The following is a 25,728-nucleotide window of genomic DNA, read 5'->3' as shown; positions in this document are numbered from 1 at the left end:
TTTATATTATAATATTATAATTATGTTTCAAATAATTAATGATTATTAACTCTATTATGTTGTGTATGAATTTAATGGATGTCAAATGTCTGATTTTGTTTTCAGGAGAAAGAATGAAATTATTGTTCTACGGAAATATTGGCCGTTGTTGTACATTTTTCTAACTAATGCGGATATTCCCTTACATTAGTTAATATTATTTACTTGTTAAGTTTCATTTAATTGTTACTACGAGATCTCGTGAGATGTTCAAAGACCGTCCTAACGAATAAAACACTAAACTTTGCATCGAGTAAAAACACAATAGTTGTTGTAAGCTCATTGTCACGTGACAAAGTATGCCCGATGATGATGCGCCCGCATCTCACGTGATTTCTACATACTATCTAGAGTGACGACAAATTTCCAATAAAATTTCAACTTACAGGTAAGTGTCATTTAATTTTCAATTCAACAAACTGATCTTTGCATCGAGTAAAAAACACAATAGTTGTTACGAAATTGACATATTGATTATTATTGGGCCATTAAATGGCTGTTAAAAATTGTGTTTATTCTTATTTCTACTGCATAATAAGTCAAAATGGTAATGAAAATTTATCTAGTATAACAAATATTATTGCAAATTTTCTTAAAAACCAAAACTGAAATTAGCAATTTACATTTCGAAAAGAAATAAGCTCATGCCAACTACAAAACATATAACAAAAAAGAAAAAAAAACTAGCTTAAAATAAATAATGATTGTACTTTAATAAGATTGGTAGCGAAATTAATGATTCATTTTTATTTAAATGCAAGGGAGGTGACTCTTGCAAGCAATGAGAGACTGAGTCCAGATCAGAATGATTTTTATCGGCTACGAACAAGACATTAGCACAGAGAATCATCAGAATTTCGGACAACAACGGCCAATATTTCCGTAGAACAATAGTTTCATTCTCTCTCCTGAAAACAAAATCAGACATTGGACTTCTATTATATTCAAAGTTGAATTTGACTAACAATATGGACTTAAAATCTGATTCAGATTTGTTGAAATGGTATATGAGTCTTCATTCAAGCGGGTATTCCCTAACATAAGAAAAATGTTTTGAACTTTTATTTTCACATGTAGTTTCATTAGGACGGCGTTTTAACATCTCACGAGATCTCGTTGTAACAATTAAATGGAACTCTGTCTTCACTGATTGATTCCCAATAGCATAGACTTAGCAGGTGTTTATCCACCTATGAGAAAGTATGCCTGCTGATGATGCGCACGCATTCATCTCACGTGATTTCTACAAACCATCTGGATTGAAGACTAATTTCCAATAAAATTTCAACTTACAGGCAAGTGTCATTTAATTTTCAATTCAACAAATTAGTCCTTGCATCGAGTAAAAGACACACATTAGTTGGGTCAAATTGTCAAGAAAATGACATGGAAGTGAGAGCCTAGTGGCGTCTTATTTTTGATAATTAAAAAGCCATGAAATGTTTTTTTTTTTTTTTTTTTTTTTTTTAAGTTTGATGCCATGAAATTTTTTTAAGTTTGATAAAATTTTTATTTCCATATTTACAAGTAATATCAAATTACAAACAGAAAACCAGGTAAACGTATTACAAGAAAGTATAATATTATAAGATTAAACATGACATTACAAAGGAAGTTTATTTACAAGATCATTCTCCTGGATAGAGCATAAAACACTTGTAGTACACCAATACTCGGAAAAAATTGTCTGAGGGAAACGGGTAAAATCAGACTGCATACGCATAGTTACATTATTAAGAAAGTGGCAGACAAGTGAATCAGAAGTAAGAGACTTTTTGTAGAATTTCCTGGAGCAACGGGTATACCAAATGGACGATAGGGATTCTGCCACCAAATACAGGACAAGAGATTTTACTTTTAGAGTAAGACTAACAGGAGCATGGAAACGCCAAAGTTCCGAATCAGTAGGTGACCTTTTTTATCCGAGATAGTGTGTATCCAAGAGTTCACTAAAGATACTAAAGGTTGAATGAAAGAACATTCATAAAACAGGTGTGGAATGGTTTCAATACCATCACAAAACGTACATTTTTTTGACGAATCAATTCCAAATTTATGCATCCGGTAATTAACCGGTAAAATATCATGAACAATTTTAAACACAGCATCCCTAGAGTGGGTATCTAAAAACTTGTTGGAAACATTAAGGAAAAGTCGACCGAAGTCTACTAATGGAAAAATTCTGGCGACACGTGGTGTCCTTGTTACAGAGGACAACAGCTTCAAATAAAAATAGTTGATGCCATGAAATTTTTAAAGTTTGATAGATGCCATAAAATGGCTGTTAAAAATACTGTCTTACTTTTAGCTTTCGATAGCTGACCAGTGGAATGTGGTTATGGAAATATAATTAGTATAACAAATATTATAGCAACTGTTCTTAAAAAACAACAACTAATTTAAGCGATTTGCATTTCGGAAGGAGAAAATCTCATGCCAACTGCAAAACATACAACAAAAAACCCCCAACCTAGCTTAAAAAATAATGATTGTACTTAAATAAGATTTGATAGCGAAATTAATGATTTATTTTTATTTAAATGCAAGGGAGGTAACTCTTGCAAGCAATGAGAGACCTAATCCAGATCAGAATGATTTTTTCCTCTACTAACAAAACATTAGCAGAGAATCATCAGAATTTCGGACAATAACGGCCAATATTTCCGTAGAACAATAGTTTCATTCTCTCTCCCGAAAACAAAATCAGACATTGGACTCCCATTAAATTCATATACAATAATATTATTCTCTCTCCGGAAAACTGATTCAGATTGGCTGAAATGGTATATTAGTCTAGATACATGCGGATATAGAAAAATGTTTTGAACTTTTTATTTTCACACGTAGTTACATCGAATACACTGGCAATCATCTACTGTACGTTAGGACGGTCTTTAAACATCTCACGAGATCTCGTAGTAACAATTAAATGAAACTTACTTGTAAGCTCATTGAATGGAAATAACTCTTGTCTTCACTCCTAGGTCGTTAATGGTACGGTCAATTGCAATGACATGTGAATCATTACATTTAGAAATATCACTTATTAAAATTGGATCTAGTAAGCTATGTCTTGTCATTCCATACCTGGTTGGTTCATTAATAACATTTGTCAAATCTAGTTCTAACATTATTTGATATAAAACATGATTATGTGATAAGGTAAGTAAATCAACATTAATATCTCCAACAATTATCACATTGGATGTAATTTCTAAAGCTTTCTCCACTGAATATTTAAAATTTTCCCAAAAGGGATAACATGAGCCTTCTGGTCTGTATACAGTCCCTAATATTAAAATTGGATTCGGCATTTCAACTTGTATCCATATAATTTCTCCACCCATAAATTCAAGGTCAGCTCCTCTAACACATTTCAAAGAATCGGAGTAGTTAACTAGTATCCCTCCACCCGAGAAATTTCTATCTTTCCTAAAAGGCTCCATAAAACCTGGTATGATTAAATCAGCTGAAGATATTTGATGGTCTAAATGTGTTTAAGTAAAACACAAAATATCAAATTCATTTGTGATATTTTCAATATATTCTAACTTATTCCTTATACTTCTACTATTTAAATGAAATATAGACAATTCATGTTCCGGGGGACCGGGGTGGGTTTCTATGTCCATGTCTAATACTAACAGTAATAATAAAATATGGTAAATTGTGACTGTAAACCAAATAGCATGAGATACGCTACACTCGCTTTAATACTAGATATAAAAATGGCTTTACAAGAGGCATATTCTCCACATGCATATTCAACAAATGGATTTTTTAAGATTTTGTCCACCATGAGCTATATTATAAAAACTTCCGATAGAAACCCTGTGCCAAATTGCAGATAAATCACCTATTAACCATAATCAAAAACCATAAATCGCACCGGGGCTCCATCGGAAAAGTTCACAAAAAATAGTAATAAATACCTGTCAAAAAGTACGAATCCTATATTCCTATAATTTTTGTTTGAAGGGTTTTAGGTATTTGAGTGGTGTTTTCCTTCTCGCTTTGGCATTTTAGATCTGTGAGTATACACATCACAATTTTAGCCATCTTTCGCATTTATCTAGTCCCCAATAGCATGTTAACGATAATTTGGTCAAATTTCTGATATCTTGTCATGAAAATGACATAGAAGAGAGAAGGCCTATTGCCGTATTATTTTTGATCATTTATTAGCCATAAAATGGCTGTTAAAAATACACAATATTTTTTATATTTCCGCAAAATGTGCACATTGAAAGTGGTAATGGAAATATATGTAGTAAAACAAGTATTATAGTAACTTTTCTTAAAAAAACAACAACTAAGTTAAGCAATTTACATTTCGGAAAGAGATAAACTCTTGCTAACTTCATAACATATAACAAAAAAAGAAAAAACTTAGCTTAAAAAAATAATGATTGTACTTAAATAAGATTTGAAAGCGAAATAAAGGATTCATTTTTATTTAAATGCAAGGGAGGTAACTCTTGCAAGCAATGAGAGACTGAGCCCAGATCAGAGTGATTTTTATCGGCTACTAACAAGACATTAGCACAGAGAATCATCAGAATTTCAGAAAAAAAAGAAGAAGAAAGAAAATAATGGATTTTCTTTATATTTATTCATAACTTTATTTTCTAGTAGAAAGTCAGAATAACTTGTGCTCCTATACAAATGCTATTTCTGATATGTCAATTATGATATTTTCGTTTCTTTATCACATTTTTGAATATTTGTATATGGCATCATGTGACTACGTATTGTTTATCATTGTTTTGTTATTACGGGAGAAGTCGTTTATAAGTTGGTAAAGCTTGCTGACTAATCCCTTTGTCATTCCATGTCAATAAAATATGTTTAAACTAGAAAAAAAAAAAAAAAAAAAAAAAATCAATATTTATATTCTAATTGACATAATCTTTCCATACATAACTTTGATTTCGATTGTAACTTGATATATATACACGTTTATTGGCAAACACCAACGTTTCCGTGCACTTTTTCTAGTAAACACCTGGGTCGCAGAGCCCCGTCCACAATGAACATAAATGAGGAATTATTTCCCATACTAAAATGAAAGTTGTCCTTGTTAGATCCGATCGACAAGTTAGGGAAACATGACATGTTCTGGATAAACTATAGTATAAACAACGGAAGAAACTTGTACTAAAACATAAACCGGACGGACGGACGGACATGTTACGGACGTGTTATATTTAATGTTATTCGTGCGCTACATATGACTACTTATTTTATGTTATGTAGAGAGGGATGACTTCAACGATTGTATTTATAATTAGGTCTAATTCGGGTATAATTTACATTAAAATGTGGTTTATAGAAATATGATCAGAGCTTGTCGGAAGCGTATTAGGCTCACATTGGAGTATGTTTTTCATGGCATGCGAAAATATTTTATCTGGCGGCCGCCACTTAATTATCTGGCGGCCGTCACTTAATATCTGGCGGCCGCCATTTAATTATCTGTTGGCCGCCACTTAATTTTCTGGCGGCCGCCACATCTTTATCTGGCGGCCGCCACTTAATTATCTGGCGACCGCAATTTTGTTTTTACAATTTAATATGATATCTGCTACGGTAATTACAGTTATTGTCGTTTTCAAATCCAATATTATGATTTAGTAATGATTTGTTAAATTTAAATTTGATTTTTATAATTTCCGGAAATCTGAACCGGTTACCGGATCTATCTTCAGTGATTATTACTAAATGAAGAAAACTGAGACAAAATCAAGGTGCTATGTTGTCATGTTGCTACATGTAATTCCCTATGACTAAAATGCTACGGTTATGTTGCGGATAACGCTTTGAAAACGATCAGATGATACAAATAAATAACAAAGTTTTACAAAAAACGAAATCTTTTGATTTTGTTGGAAACGGTAATATATTTCAATAGTTTTACTGGGCAATTTTCACTGAGGCTGAAAGCCGAGGTGCATATTTCTTAGGTCAGATCCGTAAAACCATGGATTGTCCTAAACTAAAGTCTGCATTTATTTTATTATGATTTCTACAGATTTGTCATATAAATAAAAAAACATGAATAAAATGTTCATTTCATGAATAAAACGAAAGTTGATGTTAAGAATAAAGACTAAAAGTAACATTTTACGTTCCATCAATTGTACATTTTGATGGAAGTCTATTTTTATATTTTAAATCTTTATATTACAGTTTTATCAGTGAAATATAGAGAATTATCTAACTAATAAAGCTGATATTTTCTCTGCAATGGAAATATAAGATGACAAAACCTTATATTTTCAAATATAAGCTTATATTTTTCACTAGTGAAAATATAAGGTTTTGTCAGAACTACCCTAAACTAAATAAACACAAACTGAAGTTTATGTCGTTTATTATTTTTAATACATTTCTAATTGTAGATTATTCTGCGAAATCTTGACTGTTGAGCTTGTTGTACCTGAACTACACTAAGGGGTTGATATAACATTCCGCGGACCTGGCAGAACGTCATATTGACTTCTTGGTGACGTCATGATGTATTATTTATGGATTAACATCAATTATTTTTTCTGTTATGACTGTATAACAGAAAAAATAATTAATGTTAATTCTTATAATTTAATTTCGTCTTATACACACCAAGATATTTCACTTTCTTTGGCGAACTCTTTTCTGTGATAAATTATTACGCAACGTCATCAGCCAATCAAAAATGACGTTACATTTCGCAACGTCAAAAATTTTGTTATGGAGGTATAACAAAATTATTTCAGCCAATGAAAAGGCGTGTTTCATACAAAATTAAATTATAACGAGATAATCAATGTAATGTTATCCGGTTTGGACCAATGAGTAACATTTGCCCAGGTCAGGTCCGTAAAACCATGGATTGCCCTCAACCAAGATTTTTCAAGATTTTTATTGATACACTCAGACACATGAATATGTGTAACATGAGGACATTTGTGACAAACAATAGAACTAAGCATGACAAGATGGATACATACAGTGCATAATGCAAGTAATTACACATGTAAATATAGATATACATTCAAATCAAAAGCATCACCTTTCTTAGAAACAGTGCCAGATTATTCATAATTTGGATATTGCAATTTTTCAGCAGACGTTCTAATTTTAGCATAGTTGGATTTTTGAGAAAGTAGTGAGGTACATGATTTTTCCTAATACAAGTGATTTCTTCATTTTGACATTTAAACAGATAGTGAGATTCGTCCCCGATACTACTAAAACATAAATTACACATCCTATTTTCCCTTGGAATACCATTCCATCGTCCAGTTTCAATGGGGAATTTGATATTTGAAGTACGAGATAGTGATTCTATTCCGATCTGACAGCTTTGTTAAATAACTTTCAAATTTAAATTCTTTTTTTTAATTGTGAATAAAACTGACCTTTTGAATAAGATTCTAGGTCCGAACACCATTTTTGTATAAATATATCACGTAAACGTTGTTTGACATCATACTTATAAAAACTTGTATTCATGTGTAGTTCAATGTCAAATATATATGTATATCCAGTATCATTAAAAATCTGTTTCACATGATCTAACCATTTGAATCTCATTTTACCGCTGCGGTTCAAACTCGACATTAGCCTATATAATATATTGCTTAATTTATTTTCATTTGTCAGAAGTTGATTCCAAAAATTTAACATTCTTATCTTGACTTTAAGTTCTAATGGGTATCTTCCCAACTCCCCATAAATCATATAGTTTGGTGTATTAGATCTAACATTTAATATTCTTTTACAAAATTTAAGATGTATTATTTCTAGAGACTTGAGATCTTCGTATCCCCAGATTTCTGCTCCATATAACAGAATCGGTTCAACTAGAGAATCGAAAAGTTTGAGTTGCAAATCAATAGGAATTGCCTGATTTCGTATTTTGCTAAAAATTGAGAATATGGACTTTTGTGCTGTTCGATAAGCTTACGTCTAGCATTTGCAAAATTTCCGTTCGATTTAAAAGCAACACCTAAATATGTGAAGCAGTCTACAGTTTCTAGTATTTGATCGTTAAGCGTGAAATTATGTCGCCGTTTAGTTTTTCTTTTACTAAAGATCATCACCTTAGTTTTCTTTATATTAACTTCAAGTTTCCATAATTTACAATATTCATTAAAATTATTTAGAGCAGCTTGCATACCTTCCGTTGTTTCAGAGAAAATAACAGTATCATCTGCGTATAATAATACAAATACCTCACTAAAAATATGGATTTTTCTGGTAACCACTCACTTAAATTTTGAAGGGGAACACTGCCTATTGACATCATAAATTCTTCAAGGTCATTAAGAAATACGGAAAACAAAAATCGGGAGAGATTTTCCCCTTGCCGGACCCCGACCAAGCAAGGGAAAAAGTCTGAGGTTTCCGAATGGAAGTTTACACAAGATTTGATATTATGGTACATATTATATATTATTTTAAAACATTTACCTTTTATTCCGCTTTTATTCATTTTCTTCCAAAGTCCAGTTCTCCAGATAGTACCAAACGCCTTACGGAAATCGACAAACGTACAATACAGTTTTTTACCAGCTGATAAATAAAGAGAAATTAACGAATGCATTATAAAAATGTTATCCATTGTAGAGTGTTTTTTTCGGAACCCCGCCTGATTTTTAGATATCAAACCAACTGAGTCGGCGTAAATATTAAGTCTGTTATTGATTATACATGTAAATAGTTTTGCTAGACAGCTTATCAAAGTAATAGCCCTGTAGTTGTCGGGGTCATCGGGATTTCCTTTATTTTTATAAATAGGTTGGATCACACCGATTGTCCAATTTTCGGGTATTAAACCTGTATCAAATATAACATTAAATAGTTTGCAATACATTGATATCATATCGGGTGACGAATTTTTAATATATTCATTTAAAATTTTGTCTACTCCAGGCGCCTTATTGTTTTTTAATTGATTGATAGCGCTTTGAAGCTCATCTTCCGATATAATACGATTAAGTATATCGCCGTTTTCGTCATGGGTTGTGTTGTTATCTTCGTTATTTATCTCAAGATCGTTAGCATCGTCGCCATCTTGGTTTCCATTGAGATTTTTAAAATACTGATAAAGGGTATCTATTGGAATTTCACCTGCTTTTTTCTTACTTTCCGAATTCTTGTTTAATGTATTCCAGAACAATTTTGGGTTATTTTTAGAAATCTGCCCTAGTTCTTTCGCGTACTTTTCTTTAAATTTTACTGTAATTGATACGGAGTCGTTTCCTGTACTCTGTCCCCGTTTTATTCATCAGTGTTTTTGTATACGTTGACTTAATACGTTTATATACGTTTTTAGCTCTATAAAATTCCGTGCGTGCCGTTTTACATTCTTTATTAAACCATAACTTATATTTGTTCGTTTTTATAGCGCGATTGTTTTTTTTTAACTCCAAGTATGTCTTTCGCTGTAGTCGTTAACACGGAGCAAATGTCATTTACTACATCGTTGATTTGGTCACTAGTAATCGAATTATTTCCTGCTAATCTATTCAGAGTGCTGTTGATATCTCGGAGTCTGTCCTGATTGGTCAGACTAAGAGCATCAGAGAAAGTAATCAAACCAAAGTCTGTATTTGTATAATATATTTTAAGAATCCGAATTACTTAAAATCTAATAAAGGACAAAGAAGTAATTCCAACAGTGTATACAAAATGACGCTGTAAAATTTTCGGAGTATTCCGCCCCTTTATCGAGAAATATTTATATGTATATATTATATTTCTCTCGGTAGAACTACGACAGGAAATTCAAATCTATATCTTCGGATCACCAACACATAGTGTATATGATACATTGTGCTAATAAATAGATATATAACTTGCAACACAAATGACGAAGGAAGACAACTTTTTGACTCGTGCCCTTACCTGGCCTCGAACTCACGATCTACGGGAAATATTTTATACACGATATATTGTAAATTTTAAGTCTTGTCTTACATATATGGTGTTCCGTTAGGGCCAAATTTCCAATATCGCTCCTTCGCTCCTTCGACCTAAACGCGAAGGAGCGAAAACACGATGGCGAAGGAGCGAAAACATGATGGCGAAGGAGCGAAAACACGATGGCGAAGGAGCGAATTACTGCATTTCTTTTTCGGCATAGCCGTATAATATTTACTTTTGGCCGCGGATATGACGCGACAGGTGGCGTTACTGGTCAAGATGAAGTATGTGATTGGTCAATGTAGCGGTAAATGCAAAATGTAGATATGCAGTTAAAAACGTAACAAAATTAAGATTGAATGCAAGCTGAATAAGTGGATGTATCTTTTCAAATGACACATTAATAAAATTATATTACTGATTCAAATGCAGCCTTATTATCACACAAAAAAAAAAGATTCAAATCGATATAATTTTGTTATCCGTGCTGAAATGCATTAGTTCGTTAATTTATTTCAACAGCAGATTTACATTATAATCAACAGCATTAAAACAATGCATTTTATCTTTTTTAAAGATATTTCTTGTTATGAATATTTTCTACGAGAATCTGTTCTAGTAAGCTCATACATGTGACGTAATAAGTATATTACCGTTTCCAACAAAATCAAAACATTTCGGTTTTTTTTTTGTAAAACTTTATTTATTTGTATCCTCAACATAATCGCAGCATTTTAGTCATGCTTTCGGAGTATTTCCGTAGTAATACCGTAGTGCTATCGTACGTAGTTTATAGGGAATTAGATGTAGTAACATGACAGCATAGCACCTTGATTTTGTCTCAGTTTTCTTCATTTAGTAATAATCACTGAAGATAGATCCGGTAACCGGTTCAGATTTCCGGAAATTATAAAAATCAAATTTAAATTTAACATATCATTTCTAAATAATAATATTGGATTTGAAAACGACAATAACTGTAATTACCGTAGCAGATATCATATTAAATTGTAAAAACAAAATTGCGGTCGCCAGATAATTAAGTGGCGGCCGCCAGATAAAATATTTTCGCATGCCATGAAAAACATACTCCAATGTGAGCCTAATACGCTATTGTAATATCAATTAAAACGAACGACATTTTTGTGAAGATTAATCTTATATCGGTATATAAAGACAGGTTTCAAATGTTAACTTTTCTTACTCTTTATTGTCCAATGCATGTGCATAAAACGGGATACAATCAACTACTTAATCCATACCATTAGCCTTAGAAACTTCACTTAAGAATTTTTGATTGCACCAAAACTTGGAAGAATTTTATACGGACAGACGGACAATACTCTTCAAAACGACACGCTCATTTTTACAGATCAAAATTGTTTTATGTTTATAACTTGTCAAGATGCATTTTTGTCTTGTCAAGATATATATAAGACGAGGTCAACGATCTCCTTTTTTAAAGTACTATAGATCTCAAGTAGATTAATTCGAGTTCAGAGACTTTGCGGAATATCAACAATGACTTTCTCGGAAGTACAGACATTGCCCTACTCGTGTCAATATTTACTGTATCGTGTTCATATCTTACTGATTGTAAAGGAGCATATTGATGTAGCACGTTTATGTGGTTCAGTGTCCCTAATAAAGAAATATCTAAGCTGTAAGAGCATTTTTAAGGCTTCATGTCTACCCGTAGGAATTGAAAATCGATCATTGCTAATCATAATTATTTTTTAAAGATATGGTTGTAGTATCTAACTCATTTTTATTTGGGGACGATTTTTTTGTTCAGTACCAACCATAAAATATTGAATAAATGAAGTGTTGAATAAAAATACCCACTTTTTTAAACAGTTATTTAAATTAACAAGGATTTAAAGTTTGATTTTATTTACTTGTAAGGGAGGTAACTCTTGCATAACTATATCTATGAGCTTTCTGTCAACAGACTCATGGCGACTAACTTTTAAACTTGACAAGACAGCAGACAATTATTATCAAATTAACCGATAATAAAAAGAAAACTCTACATGTTTTTATTATGTTGACATTCAACATTATTATTTAAACTATAAATAAATAAATAAATAAATAAAAAATGAATAAATAAATAAAATAAATAATAAATAAAAAAATAATAAAACAACAAACAACAACAAAAGAAAGACAAATAGAAGCCTACATTTCGGCCTAAAGGAGCAATTTAGCCAAGTTTGATTTTTATAAGGTCTCAAATTCTTTCATGTAGTTGTAATTAATCGATACTCATTTATACGTTTGTCGCGCATGCGTTGGGCTATCAATTGAAGCCGAAGTGATTTGGTAAGCACACGTTTGTCGGCCCTAGTATTGAACCCCACTTTTATCGTTACCATCATTTTATCGATTTGTGAAACTAGTTTGATGGCCGGGTCCATACATGCTGCTTTTTCGGGCATAGGTTTTAAAACAATACATTTTTAACACTGACTAAATAGAAATAGTCACTCAATTTTTTAAAATAATGGCTGGGGTGGAGATCAACATTTTACAAGATTTGGAATTGATTTATTCTTTAGGCTTTTCGGACAATCGGACTTTGCATGGACTTTACGTGGGGCAGTTGCAGGTACTGGCCGTAGGTCGGTGGTTTTTCTCCGGCTACTCCGGCTTGCCTCCACCTCCAAAACCTAGTGGAGGGCTAGTGATAAAGTGTCGGGACACCTTAACCACTCGTAAGGTCTTGGTCAACGACAAAATGGATTCTATTTCCGAACGAATTTTATTAGAAATAAGCAACAAATAATGGAAATTTTCAAGGTTATTGCATCCAACGTTTACGTTCTTGCTAGTATTATTTTTATCCTTGAAACACCTAGGAAAAACAACAGAATCTTTGTTTATTTGTCCTAGAAATAATTTTGATAATGTTTTGAAAATAGCCACTCAATCAGGTTTATTTATAAATGGCTAAATTGTGATAATAAAGGCTATCAAAAATGTTCTCGTTTGACCATGGATACGCGGTCGGGTTGGTTGGATGACGAATGTTTCGTCTCCTGAAATCACAGGCACTCGTCTCGTCTGTCAATAAATCTACAAATTATATACATGTATTAGGTTATTGGAAGACGAGACGAATTCTTGTGCTGTAATCGCTATCGTGGGTGGCTGCCCCCCCCCCCCCCCCCCCCCCCCCCCCTTAGGTCTACGAGTCTTGTCCTTTCAATCGCAACATCTCGGGGAAATGTTCGGCAACTCTCGGAAATCAACGGAACCGGGAAATTTCCGGTAACTACAACGGAGTTGATTTCCGAGAGTTGCCGGAAATTTTCTCGAGATGTTGCGATTGCATTCTAATAGCCAAAATGGTAGTACGTCCACTTAAGGACCGGACAGCTCCATGGGACGTATATGGGTGTGGCTAAGTGGTTCTTCCTGGTCCGGTGTTGAAATCTACACGTCTGCCAAATAGGTAACTTATGTTGTTCGTTTCGAAAAAAAAACAACAACAAAAAAACAACAACAAAAAAACAAAAAACCCACAATTATAATACAATAATCGAGGTAATATTTTATTGTAAAAATGAACAAAATCTACAAATGTATAGTAACCGAGTAATGATAAAACTGCCATAAAGTTAAAATATCACTACTTAAATACTTCCAACAGATTAATTATGGTAATACATGTATTAAACACAGACGCGCAGATGAATAATGGCTTTAGCATGGACGGTCCCAACATTTATCGATACAAATTTTTGAAAGTATTTAAGTGACAGGCATGTACTCTTTCATTTGTTAATATCATATGGAATTAACTCCCATTGGCTATTGGCCATCATTATTTATTAGATAATTATGCTTCCAAATTCATATGGAATTAACTGTTATTGTTAATTGGCTATCATCATTAAAAGAACAAAATTTATTTTTTCAACATTCATGAGGTCACAACAACCTTGGCTGTGTTAAATCAATGCGTATGCATAAACGTACAAAAATGAAACGTAATGGGCAGTAATTTTAATGACACAAAAAGTTTAAAGTATTCAGAATAAACAATAAATGATGAACTTTCTTGACAGAAAAAATGATGTACAAGCCGTGAAAACTTCAATGCTAACATAAACTGAGAGTTGTGCGACTGGGGGGTACAGGACACGATAACGCGACAATGAGGATCTATTTTCCCGGCCATCGCGTTATTGCTCCCTCGCTCTCTTGTTCTCTTGTTCTCTTGCTCCCTTGCATCGTGATGGCGGTCCCTCGACTTCAAGATGAACTTAAAAAGATATACACGAATCGTTCAAAACGAGCACGGAGAAAAAAAAAATTTCGGAAAAGGTATACTGTAAGTATTTCAATTTTTGATGTTTTACAAGAGTTTTCATGTGAAAGCTCTTAAATCATACCCTTAATCAAATGTCGATGATCCATGTCATACGTCAGTCACCACACACAGACCTTCGTCTGGCTTAAGTTGGTTTGACAGTTTAGTTGATATAAGTCACATGTCTACTGATTATAACCTGTCACAAAATGAGGATTTTTATCTTTGCCATTCATAGAGACTCTTAATGCAGGCGGGACGATCGTTCTTACGTTTTCCTGTTAACCGAACCTCTAGATAGGAAATTTCAAGTCCCCCGATAGTATACATGTAAATAAATTCCAACTGTTTATCACAAGTTTTTCGATGCATAGCTATATATATATATATATATATATATGTGTGTGTGTATAGTAATCAAGGGTTAATATTTTTTCTATTGGCTATCTCCCACTGTCGTTCGAATCTATCTTAGGTTCGACTGCTGAGAGTATCCAGTACTTCCCTAGTGCGCTTGCCAGTCATTTCGTCTATAGCTTCACAGATTAACTCCGTATCTCCGAACGTAATTCTGACCTTAGCCGTCCTCTCTCTTCCCCGAGATTTATCCGGCAGTTTGACTGTGATCCTTCCGAGGTAGGAACACCCGCATTCAGTCACGTAGACAGGGTCTGGTTTGGTAGATTTATAAATGTCCACGGCCATTATGGTGAGGTCTCCGTAGGACAGGACTGAGTTCAATATCTTGCCCATCCCAAATCATATAGGACATTCCCACTTCGGCTATCTTCCCAAAGCAATCCCGACAGTATGTTTGGCCTTCAATGACTGATCGCTTTTCTTGAGGATCAAAGTCTTCCAGAAAGTGTCTATAAGCTCGCGTACCGTATGTATACTTAGAAATTCGTTCTTTAACGACATTGGGGTCATGACCGTACAACACGGCGCCTTTGACTACAGCAAGTCCTGCTTCATCAGGGACCACCACATGTTTCGTGGTAAACACTTCTGTTATTGTCTTTTGTATAATGCTTGAATCTGCAAATCCTCCAACTAAAATTATATCTACCAAATCAGACGCCTGAGGCAGTTTCATGAGGTCCTTGAGATGTTTGACAATGTTCTCGACGACAGGTCTGAAAAATCCTTCAACAATTTCTTTATTTACGCATAAATGACCTCTTTTTACATCCACCTTCCCTGCAAAGTCAGTCTCAAAAGTTAGTTTGTTGGTTATTTTAGCACCGTCGTTCAATTTCTCATAAACTTCCATCAAAGATGCCGGAAGTGGAATCAATATTCTACCAGACCGATCGCCTTCTATGTTGCGCTTCTTCATCTCAATTGATCTTTCTAGTTCCAAGTATTCGGCCTTGTAATTGGAACGGAGTTCTGACAACACCTTTTCACCGACAAGGCTGGAAATGAACTCCAGTATTTGAGCGTTGACTTTCATTCCTCCCCAGGCGCCACCTGTGGCATGATGGACTTCCTTTAGAGTCCTATCCCCCAGAACCTGTCGTATTGTGATATCGACAGTACCTCCTGCAATAAACCACATAAACATGCAATAATTGTGGAAAGTCAATGTACAAATGAATACAATATTTAAGCAATGAACAGCGGTTTTAATGTTGTGATTGTCGATATGGCATGGGAACTCTTTAGGGTTCCCATGCTACATTTGCCCACCATACATCTAGCTGCCATATCGACTATAACAACATTAAAACCACTGTTCAATACTTATATTTGCATTGTCTTAACATTTCCGTCAACTTTGAAAAAAAAACTGAACCAACAAAAAAAAATCCCGCCTTTTCTAATGTCACATGACCCACTGGGAGTTATAGCCTGAGGCACTAGGTGTTATAGGCATATGGTGGCAACAGCCTCTTAGCATGGTGTCAATGGGGAAATGCGGAGCAAATGTAAAATGTTAAAATGTTAATGTTAGCATTGTTACCTAAGAATAAACACAGTAACTATCAAAGATGCGTTAACAAAATTGTGATGAATTTGAGCAAAGCGCAAATTGGTAGATGGTGAACGTTTGGTTCCCAACAACACATAACAAGAGGCCCATGGGGCCTGTATCGCTCACCTGGTTGAATTAGACCAAATGTCAAAATAATGTTCATATTCAATTTGTTTTATTTGTAAATCTCAAACAATGCTATATATGGTTAAAGTGTGGGAATCGGAACTGCTATAAAGATTAATGAAGTCCAGACTATCTAAGGTCTGAAAGTCCTCAAGAATTATTTTAGAACATGCATTCATCACTTTATTACTAGTACAAATGTAGCAATTTAAAGGAATTACCTCTATTTCCCCTATTGGGCCGCGCCCCTTTGGCGCCTTTGGGGTCAGAGTCACCATTTATGCAAAATCTGTTCCCCTTCCTCCAAGGATGCTTCTGACCAAATTGGGTTCAAATCCATTCATAACTTAATAACTAGTAGCGATTTAAAGGAATTACCTCTATTTCCCATATTGGGCCCCTCTGGGGTCTGAGCCACCATTTATGCAAAATCTGTTCCCCTTCTGCCGAGGATGTTTCTGACCAAATTGGGTTAAATCCATTCATAACTTTATGACTAGTAGCGATTTAAAGGAATTACCTCTATTTCTCCTATTGGGCCCCACCCCTTTGGCCCCTTTGGGGTCAGAGCCACCATTTATGCAAAATCTGTTCCCCTTCCCCGAAGGATGTTTCTGACCAAATTGGGTTCAAATCCATTCATAACTTAATAACTAGTAGCGATTTAAAGGAATTACCTGTATTTCCCCTATTGGGCCCCGCCCCTTTGGCCCCTCGGGGGTCAGAGTCACCATTTATGCAAAATCTGTTCCCCTCCCCCCAAGGATGTTTCTGACCAAATTGGGTTCAAATCCATTCATAACTTTATGACTAGTAGCGATTCAAAGGAATTACCTCTATTTCCTGTATTGGGCCCCGCCCCTTTTGCCCCTCCGGGGTCAGAGTCACCATTTATGCAAAATCTGTTCCCCTTCCCCCCCCCTCCAAGGACATTTCTGACTAAATTGGGTTCAAATCCATTCATAACTTTATGACTAGCAGCGATTTAAAGGAATTACCTCTATTTCCCCTATTGGGCCCAGCCCCTTTGGCCCCTCGGGGGTCAGAGTCACCATTTATGCAAAATCTGTTCCCCTTCCCCCAAGGATGTTTCAGACCAAATTGGGTTCAAATCCATTCATAACTTAATAACTAGTAGCGATTTAAATGAATTACCTCCATTTCCCATATTGGGCCCCGCCCCTTTGGCCCCTCGGGGGTCAGAGCCACCATTTATGCAAAATCTGTTCCACTTCCCCCAAGGATGTTTCTGACCAAATTGGGTTCAAATCCATTCATGACTTTATGACTAGTAGCGATTTAAAGGAATTACCTCTATTTCCCCTATTGGGCCCCGCTCCTTTGGCCCCTCGAGGGTCAGAGTCACCATTTATGCAAAATCTGTTCCCCTTCCCCCAGGGACATTTCTGACTAAATTTGGTTCAAATCCATTCATAACTTTATGACTAGTAGCGATTCAAAGGAATTACCTCTATTTCCCATATTGGGCCCCGCCCCTTTGGCCCCTCGGGGGTCAGAGTCACCATTTATGCAAAATCTGTTCCCCTTCCCCCAAGGATGTTTCAGACCAAATTGGGTTCAAATCCATTCATAACTTTATGACTAGTAGCGATTTAAAGGAATTACCTCTATTTCCCCTATTGGGCCCCGCCCCTTTGGCCCCTCGGGGGTCAGAGTCACCATTTATGCAATATCTGTTCCCCTTCTGCCAAGGATGTTTCTGGCCAAATTTGGTCAAAATCCAATAAGAACTTTTTGACTAGTAGCGATTTGAAGCAAATGTTGACGGACGGACGGACGGACGGACGACGGACGCTGCGCCATGACATAAGCTCACCGGACCTTCGGTCCAGGTGAGCTAAAAATGGATGGCAATCCCTGCCCTATCTAAACCGTCTACTGTCGAGCTAACATAGAAATGAAGTTCCCACAAAATGCTCCCGATTCCCATAATGCAGTGCGAAAAAAACACCAAAGTAGACAAGCATGAAACTTCATAAAACTGACATTTAAAAAAAACTGTTGATAAGAACTTAACTTGCACTATTGTAGAATTCTATATACTTACATATAAACTGAAAAAAACGTCTTTACAAAACGCTGATAACAGCGGATACAAACATTAGTGGTATCCTGTTGTGATTTTTCTATAGTACCCATATATCAATTTTTATATTTATATACAATTTGTATATTTACCCTTGCTCCGCATTTCCCCATTGACGCAATGCTAAGAGGCAGTTGCCACCATACGTCTATAACACCCAGTGCCTCAGGCTATAACACCCAGTGGGTCATGTGACTTTAAAAAAGGCGGGATTCTTTTTGTGTTGGTTTAGTTTGTTTCAAAGTTGACGAGAATGGCAAGACAATGTAAATATACATATATATGTAAGTATTGAATAATGGTTTTAATGTTGTTATAGTCGATATGGCAGCAAGATGTACGGTGGTCCAATGTAGTATGGAGAACTCTAACGGGTTCCCATGCCATTTGCCCACCATACATCTTATTGCCATATCGACCATAACAACATTAAAACCACTGTTCATTGCTTGAAATAACGACGATCACATCATTTATTTGATATCATCTTCTTTAAACGTTCGTCAGACAATGAAACCGTCTGTTATACATGTAATATAGTAATAAAGGATAATTTACTCTACTTATCAAATTATTTAATTTGAATACCTCCCAGATCCACAACCATGTATTTAGTTCCTGGATCGTAAGGTGAAAGGAAGGCAGAGCCATCATCCAAGATTTTCCGCTGTGAGAGTTTCTCTTTCGTGTAGATTGATGCTGCTTCCGGTTCTAATGCAATCACCAACTGATGTTTCTCTATGCCAGCCTGCAGATAATAAACAATGTTAAATATTACCAAATGATAATAACATATTACAGTGTGAATAAAAGAGCCAAAATGAAACAGAAATCGAGAAAAACCACCAAGAGATATTAAAAAATATTTAAAAAACTGTCAGAAAAAAAGTGATTATTATAGGGAAAATAGCGACATACAACATGTTGTACCGTTCAGCATATCTTCAGTTATTTCTATGTTAATAATGGCCTAGGACAAAGTAAATGCTTTGAAATTATGTATAGAACTTATATATCAGATATGATACTAAAACACTTCAAATAGGCATTAGGCTACTTAAATGCATGAATGCATGTTGGTTTATTCAGATGATGGCTGCTGTGGAAAGTAAACAATTGACTGCAAAATAAATGCGGGTAAGTTATCGTCGATTTGGTAGCGTTGTATGAAGTGAAAGTAGGTAGTGATGTCGTAAATTTGATGTTTGGAGGAAATGCATATAGTCCTTAAAATTACCAAATAATTTCCATGTATTGTGTGCTACAGACACTTGTGAGCATAACAGCATGATTATTTTCCAGACTCTATTATTTGTGTGACTTATAATTATTCGCTGCTGCATCTTACCACAAACTAACTCTATAGAACAGCATGCCACTTTCTACAGCAATACATGTACAGACAAACATTTTGGTATACATTTCTTTTATTACATGACTGTAATTAACTACATATCCAAAAAAAAAAATCATTTTAGTATATCACATAATTAGTTCTTCATTTTTGAAATTCAACATTATACCAGAGTCTTTAAAAATGGTAGTTGCTACTCCTGCTTAGCGCTCAGCATATTTGGAGTGGAACGGCTGGTTCGCCCGTTGTCAGTATAATGTGACCGAGTGGGGTGCCCTGCTGGGTGGCTTAGGCAGTATGCTTCAGTGAGGTAGCACTATAAATCGGCAAAAGTTCCGGCCTATCACAAGGAGACTTAACACGAACATACCGCAGCCTCCCAAAAGACACATACGCACTCACCACACGCATGCATGTTGCACGCACGGGAGGCCGTCCTTAAATGACCTTAGCTGCTAATAGGACGTAAAAACAAAATAAATCAAGCCAAACCAATCAACATTATTTCCCTCTATAGATTAAAGAACTGGTCACATGTGTGTCTTCTGTTTATTCCTTTTATTTACTTTCAAATTATGTTTTATTTTCATTATTATAAAAAAAAATAGCAGACGCGAAAATACAGTAAAATGGTTTTGTATTCCCTTTAAAATTTACCTGTTCGGCGGCTTCTCTCATGAACTGTTTCGCGGCATCGTCCCATATCGCGGGAAGAGTAATGACCCATTTGACCTCGTTCGCCCGGACAAGATTTCCCTTTGTTTCCAGTATTTTCATTGTTTCATCTCGGAGATATTTGATGCATTGTGTGAACACGAACATGGCCGGGAGGGGGTTGTTTTGTTCGTCATTGATTTCGGTCTCCCTGTTTAAACCCTGTTTAGAATTGTTAAATACCAATACATATATTTAAATACGACATTAATAAAAAAAAAAAAAAAAAAGAGAGAAAAAAACAACAACATACAAACAAACAAAAATACAACAACCCAACAACAAACAACAACATGTCAGTAATATAAGTTGACGGGGCATAGATAGATGAAATGCTGTCGACTAGGGTAATATTATGGAATTGGAAAACCATAGCTTGCCTCATCTGTATGGAGAAGCATCTTGAAATTTTTGAAGTACCGATAACCAAAATGGGCGTTATCTTCCGCCAGTTCCGCGTATAGATCTTCTGCCTCATATCCAAATGCCTCGAACGTTTTATTGGAATTAAGGAGGAGACAGGTGGGAGTTTTGTGGGACATTACACCGGATCCTTTCGTGGTCTGCCATACTTTCCCGCCAATCTGAAGAGGGAAACGCTTGTAATCCCCAACAAAAGAATAAGCCACGCCCGAAAACGTAGTTCCAAAGTCAATCGCAGCCACTGCCAGCGTCGTAGGAGTTCGTGAATAACTGAAGTGAAACAACAATAGAAAATAATCATATCCCCTTTTATGTTTTATCGTTTGTTCCGGCCTTTTTTCAGTCGCCTGGCTCCCCTTTCTCATTTTCATTTTCTTTTAAATATTTATTCTGACTTTTTAGCGACTTTTGACATGTATTTCATTAATGGTGCAGTTGTATAGTTATTAATTTATTCATATGTTTTCCAAGATTTTGAATTATTCTTAAGTTTTCTTGGTTCTTTTCCAATATACATATTTACAATACCGTCAATACTTCAATACACAAGCGATAAAAATGGCACCGAAAGTAACTTGGAAACAAAAAACAAATGAAAAATTGAAACACGTTAAACAAGAAATATCTTTAAAAAAGATAAACGGCATAGTTTTCATGCTGGTGGTTATAATGTTAAACTGCTGGTGAAATAAATCAACGAACTAATGCGTTTCAGCACAAATAACAAAATCATATCAGTTTGAATCATTTCATAAGAAGACTGCATTTGAATCAGGAATATAATTTTATCAATGTGTCATTTGAAAAGATGCATCCACTTATTCAGCTTACATTCAACCTAATATTTGTTTCGTTTTTAATTGCATATCTGTATTTTTCATCTACCGCTACATTGACCAATCACATACTTCAACTTGACCAGTAACGCCACCTGTCACGTCATATCCGGACATATCCGGGGCCAAAAGAATATTATACGGCTATGCCGAAAAAAAGGTATATTTAAAAAAAACTTTGTACTTACACGGGGGTTTCATAGATACCACTTGCTTGCATCATGCCAGTGATGTTGACATAATGCTCCTCTTCATCATTGTCCCTGTCACACACGACATTGCTCGCCATATTTATCACTGGCTGTGTGAGATACCAATAACCTCAAATGTCGGCATCAGTCTTCTCCAAACCACTGTATACTAGAAGAATATTTGGTAGAAATCATTTTGTGACAGATTATCAATTTGTCAAAAAAAAAAATGGGTTTCCGAAGTTAACATGAGTAACGAAACATCTGTCGTGGATTACTTAGTATGTACATACAAGACACATCATCCGTAGATCACAATCGGGATGAACATGTGTGATGTTTCGGTGGCAATACTCAGTGCTCATTGTCATCAGACATGTTGCCAATAAAACATCTGTACATTAAAAACTCAAAAACACGGCTACACTTGTAGGGAATGTCTGAGTAGGAACATGGACTTAGCCATTGCCTGTATGAAATCACCTTGCCATTGTCTGTATTAAATCACTTAGCCAATGTCTGTTTTCAATCACTTAGTCATTGTGTGTATCAAAAACACAAAAAGGACAATTATGAGCCCCCAACAGTGGTGTTTTTTCAGTGTCAAAGACGTGCATTAGAATAAGAAAATAAGAATTGGTTTTACATTTATCTAATGAATATGATTTCATAAATTTTTCACAAATACTGGCTTCCAACATACTCCATACATATTTATTCTTGTGAAGTTTGTGAAAACCTATCGATACACTCACGGTATAAGTATGAATTCCTTAAACACGGGGTTGCACGACTTTTTATACCATCGATTTACGACCTGCGTGGTATACAGGGTAAATCAGGTCAAGGAAAGATACAATTTATTATGAAAAAAAAAAAAAGAAAAAAAAAACATCAACAAATATCTACAACATAAAATCGATATATACAGATAACTATCGACCCCCTGATGACGGAACATTTCGCTGTCTCTGTTCGGTACGTATTGGAGTCTCTTGAACACACATTGCTTAACTCCTTAAAAATGTTTAACAAGAAATATCTTTAAAAAAGATAAACGGCATTAGTTTTAATGCTGGTGGTTATAATGTAAAACTGCTGGTGAAATAAATTAACGAACTAATGTTTTCAGCACGGAAAACAAAATAATATCAGTTTGAATCATTTTTGGTGATAATAAGACTGCATTTGAATCCGGAATATAATTTTATCAATATGTCATTTAAAAAGATAATCTACTTATCCAGCTTGCATTCAATCTTATCTTTGTTTCGTTTTTAACTGCATATCTGAATTTTGCATTTACCGCTACATTGACCAATCACATACTTCATCTTGACCAGTAACGCCACATGTCGCGTCATATCCGGGGCCAAAAGAATATTATACGGCTATGCCGAAAAACGTACTACAAGCCTGTAATTCATATACTTATATATCCCATCACCGTTTACAGCCAGACCTTACTTATAAATATATTTCCTTAAAAAACGACAAGGACAGACTACGTATTGACCACAATAAATACAAGCCGTCGTGCACAGTATGTTATATTTTGTGTAAATAGCATCATTCACATTTCTCATGTTTAACTTATGTAATACTATTTATTGTGACGTCACAATGAATTAGACAATGGCACGGCTAATCAGGGTTAATTACAACCTGTAATGGACACATCGCCTTTTGATATTTTTTCTGATAATCACGAAAAGTACAATACATCATACGTTGATGATATATATATATGGATTATCAGCCCGTTTGATGTGATTGTGTAATTTTTCATAATTCACTTACTCTGTTACACCAAGAATGTATTTCCAAACATTCTTTTTCTGCAATTATCTGTTTTTACAATTTTAAAATGTTTTTTTTCTTCTAAATAAATAATAAGTCTAAATAAGCTTAATGCTCAATGTTTAATATCCATATTGTAAAATGATACTGCTTCAAGTATATCTAAAGAGATAACTCCAAGAAATATATTTCCAAACAATCATTTTCTGCAATGATCTGTTTTACAATGTTTTTTTTTTTTTTTTTTTTAACTCAATCAGGTAAATACATTATGCTTATGCTTTTCATTTATTTATTCTATTCTGTATTTGTGCATGTCTTTTACTGTTGGAGTCGGTTTTAATAGCTCATTATAGCTAATATTGATTTGTTATAATATGTACCGTCTATAAATAAAGTTTGAATTGAATTGAAAAATAGAATAAGAAATAAAGACAGTACCCCCTGACATCATGTCGTGGAACTGTCGTTAAATGACATACATGTACAACTGCAGATTTTAAGACTTACGATATCAAAATTTAGTCGGCATGCTTCATGTTTGTCGCGTATATTTCTAATCATGGCATGAAATTGGCTTGAAAACGTTCCCTTTTTATATAAAATAACTACATTTCAATTTGACAGGCTCTCGCTCAAAATGAAATTTCCAGTTGTTTCGTTATACATGTATATAAATGTCTATTTCAAATGAAGCAAATCCGGAAACACATTTATATTGACATATGTACCCAAGCTAGATCCTGTTGTTACCAGGAAGTAATTTAAGTCAGCTTCAGGGAAACCCGTGTTAATTATCAAATAAACAAAAGTTCAGATATGCTGTAATTAGGTTATTGTGACGGATATGCGATGGTTGACACGGAATATTATAGATAATAAACTAATTCATTAATCTTACAGGCATATTGTCCTGTAGGATCATACACTGGCCCTGCTAATTAACAATCGTTTCTCATTGTATTAACACAACTACGACGTACATTTACGGTGCATTGAATTGAATAGAGAAGCACGGGTGCACATATTGTATATACAAGTTACAAGCTAGTACTTATTACAATAAGTACAGGTAATGTTTGACGGACATGAAATTGTACGTACCTGATCATGGCAATGCTGTAGTCTCATCTGTGACACGGTTTTACCTGTCGGCTTGTTTACAGCTCATATCACATGACATATCCGTCTATTCAAGCGGTGAACTGGGTAAGTCTGTATAGACACTCACCTGTATTCGGTGAAGTGTCGGCTTTAATTTACAACTGTATTGAGAAAATTGTTTCAGTTTCATTTGAAAACCTGCGGAACATTATGTGATTTATAACATCATTTCGATTAACGGTACTTTATAACGAAAGATCTAACATATAAATTCTTTTCTTTAAACCTATGGTAAATAAGTTGTAGCTGTCTACTTAAATGTGCATAATCTCTCCCCAACCGAACTATTTGTGTGTATCTAATCTCTAGATTTGATCTTTATGACAACCTTGATCAAACTATCTCATATGCAAATCCGGAGCAGTAATGCCTCGTTCTTCGCAGACAATAATGTAAACATGTAAAACGTTAAATGTAAAATCGCAGAGAGATGTAATTTACATTATATTATTATAATATTACATACCTGATAAATTTCACTATAGTGATACAGGCAGTTTTATTACATACCTGGTGAATCTTACTTCAGTGATACAGACAGTTTTATTACATACCTGGTGAATCTTTCTATAGTGATACAGACAGTTTTATTACATACCTGGTGAATCTTACTTCAGTGATACAGACAGTTTTATTACATACCTGGTGAATCTTACTATAGTGATACAGACAGTTGTATTACATACCTGATAAATCTTACTATAGTGATACAGTCAGTTTTATTACATACCGAGTGAATTTTACTATAGTGATACAGCATGTTTTATTA

At 34.6% G+C, this 25,728-nt stretch overlaps 1 pseudogene; it reads right to left on the bottom strand.

Moving 5' to 3' along the window:
* Window positions 1-13,459: 13,459 nt before the first annotated feature.
* Window positions 13,460-24,976, bottom strand: LOC117322959 (annotated as a pseudogene).
* Between the last annotated feature and the right edge of the window lie 752 nt (window positions 24,977-25,728).

This window comes from Pecten maximus, chromosome 3 (assembly GCF_902652985.1).
Source record: "Pecten maximus chromosome 3, xPecMax1.1, whole genome shotgun sequence".
NCBI lineage: Eukaryota > Metazoa > Mollusca > Bivalvia > Pectinida > Pectinidae > Pecten > Pecten maximus.
This window is presented reverse-complemented; position numbering and strand designations above follow the sequence as displayed.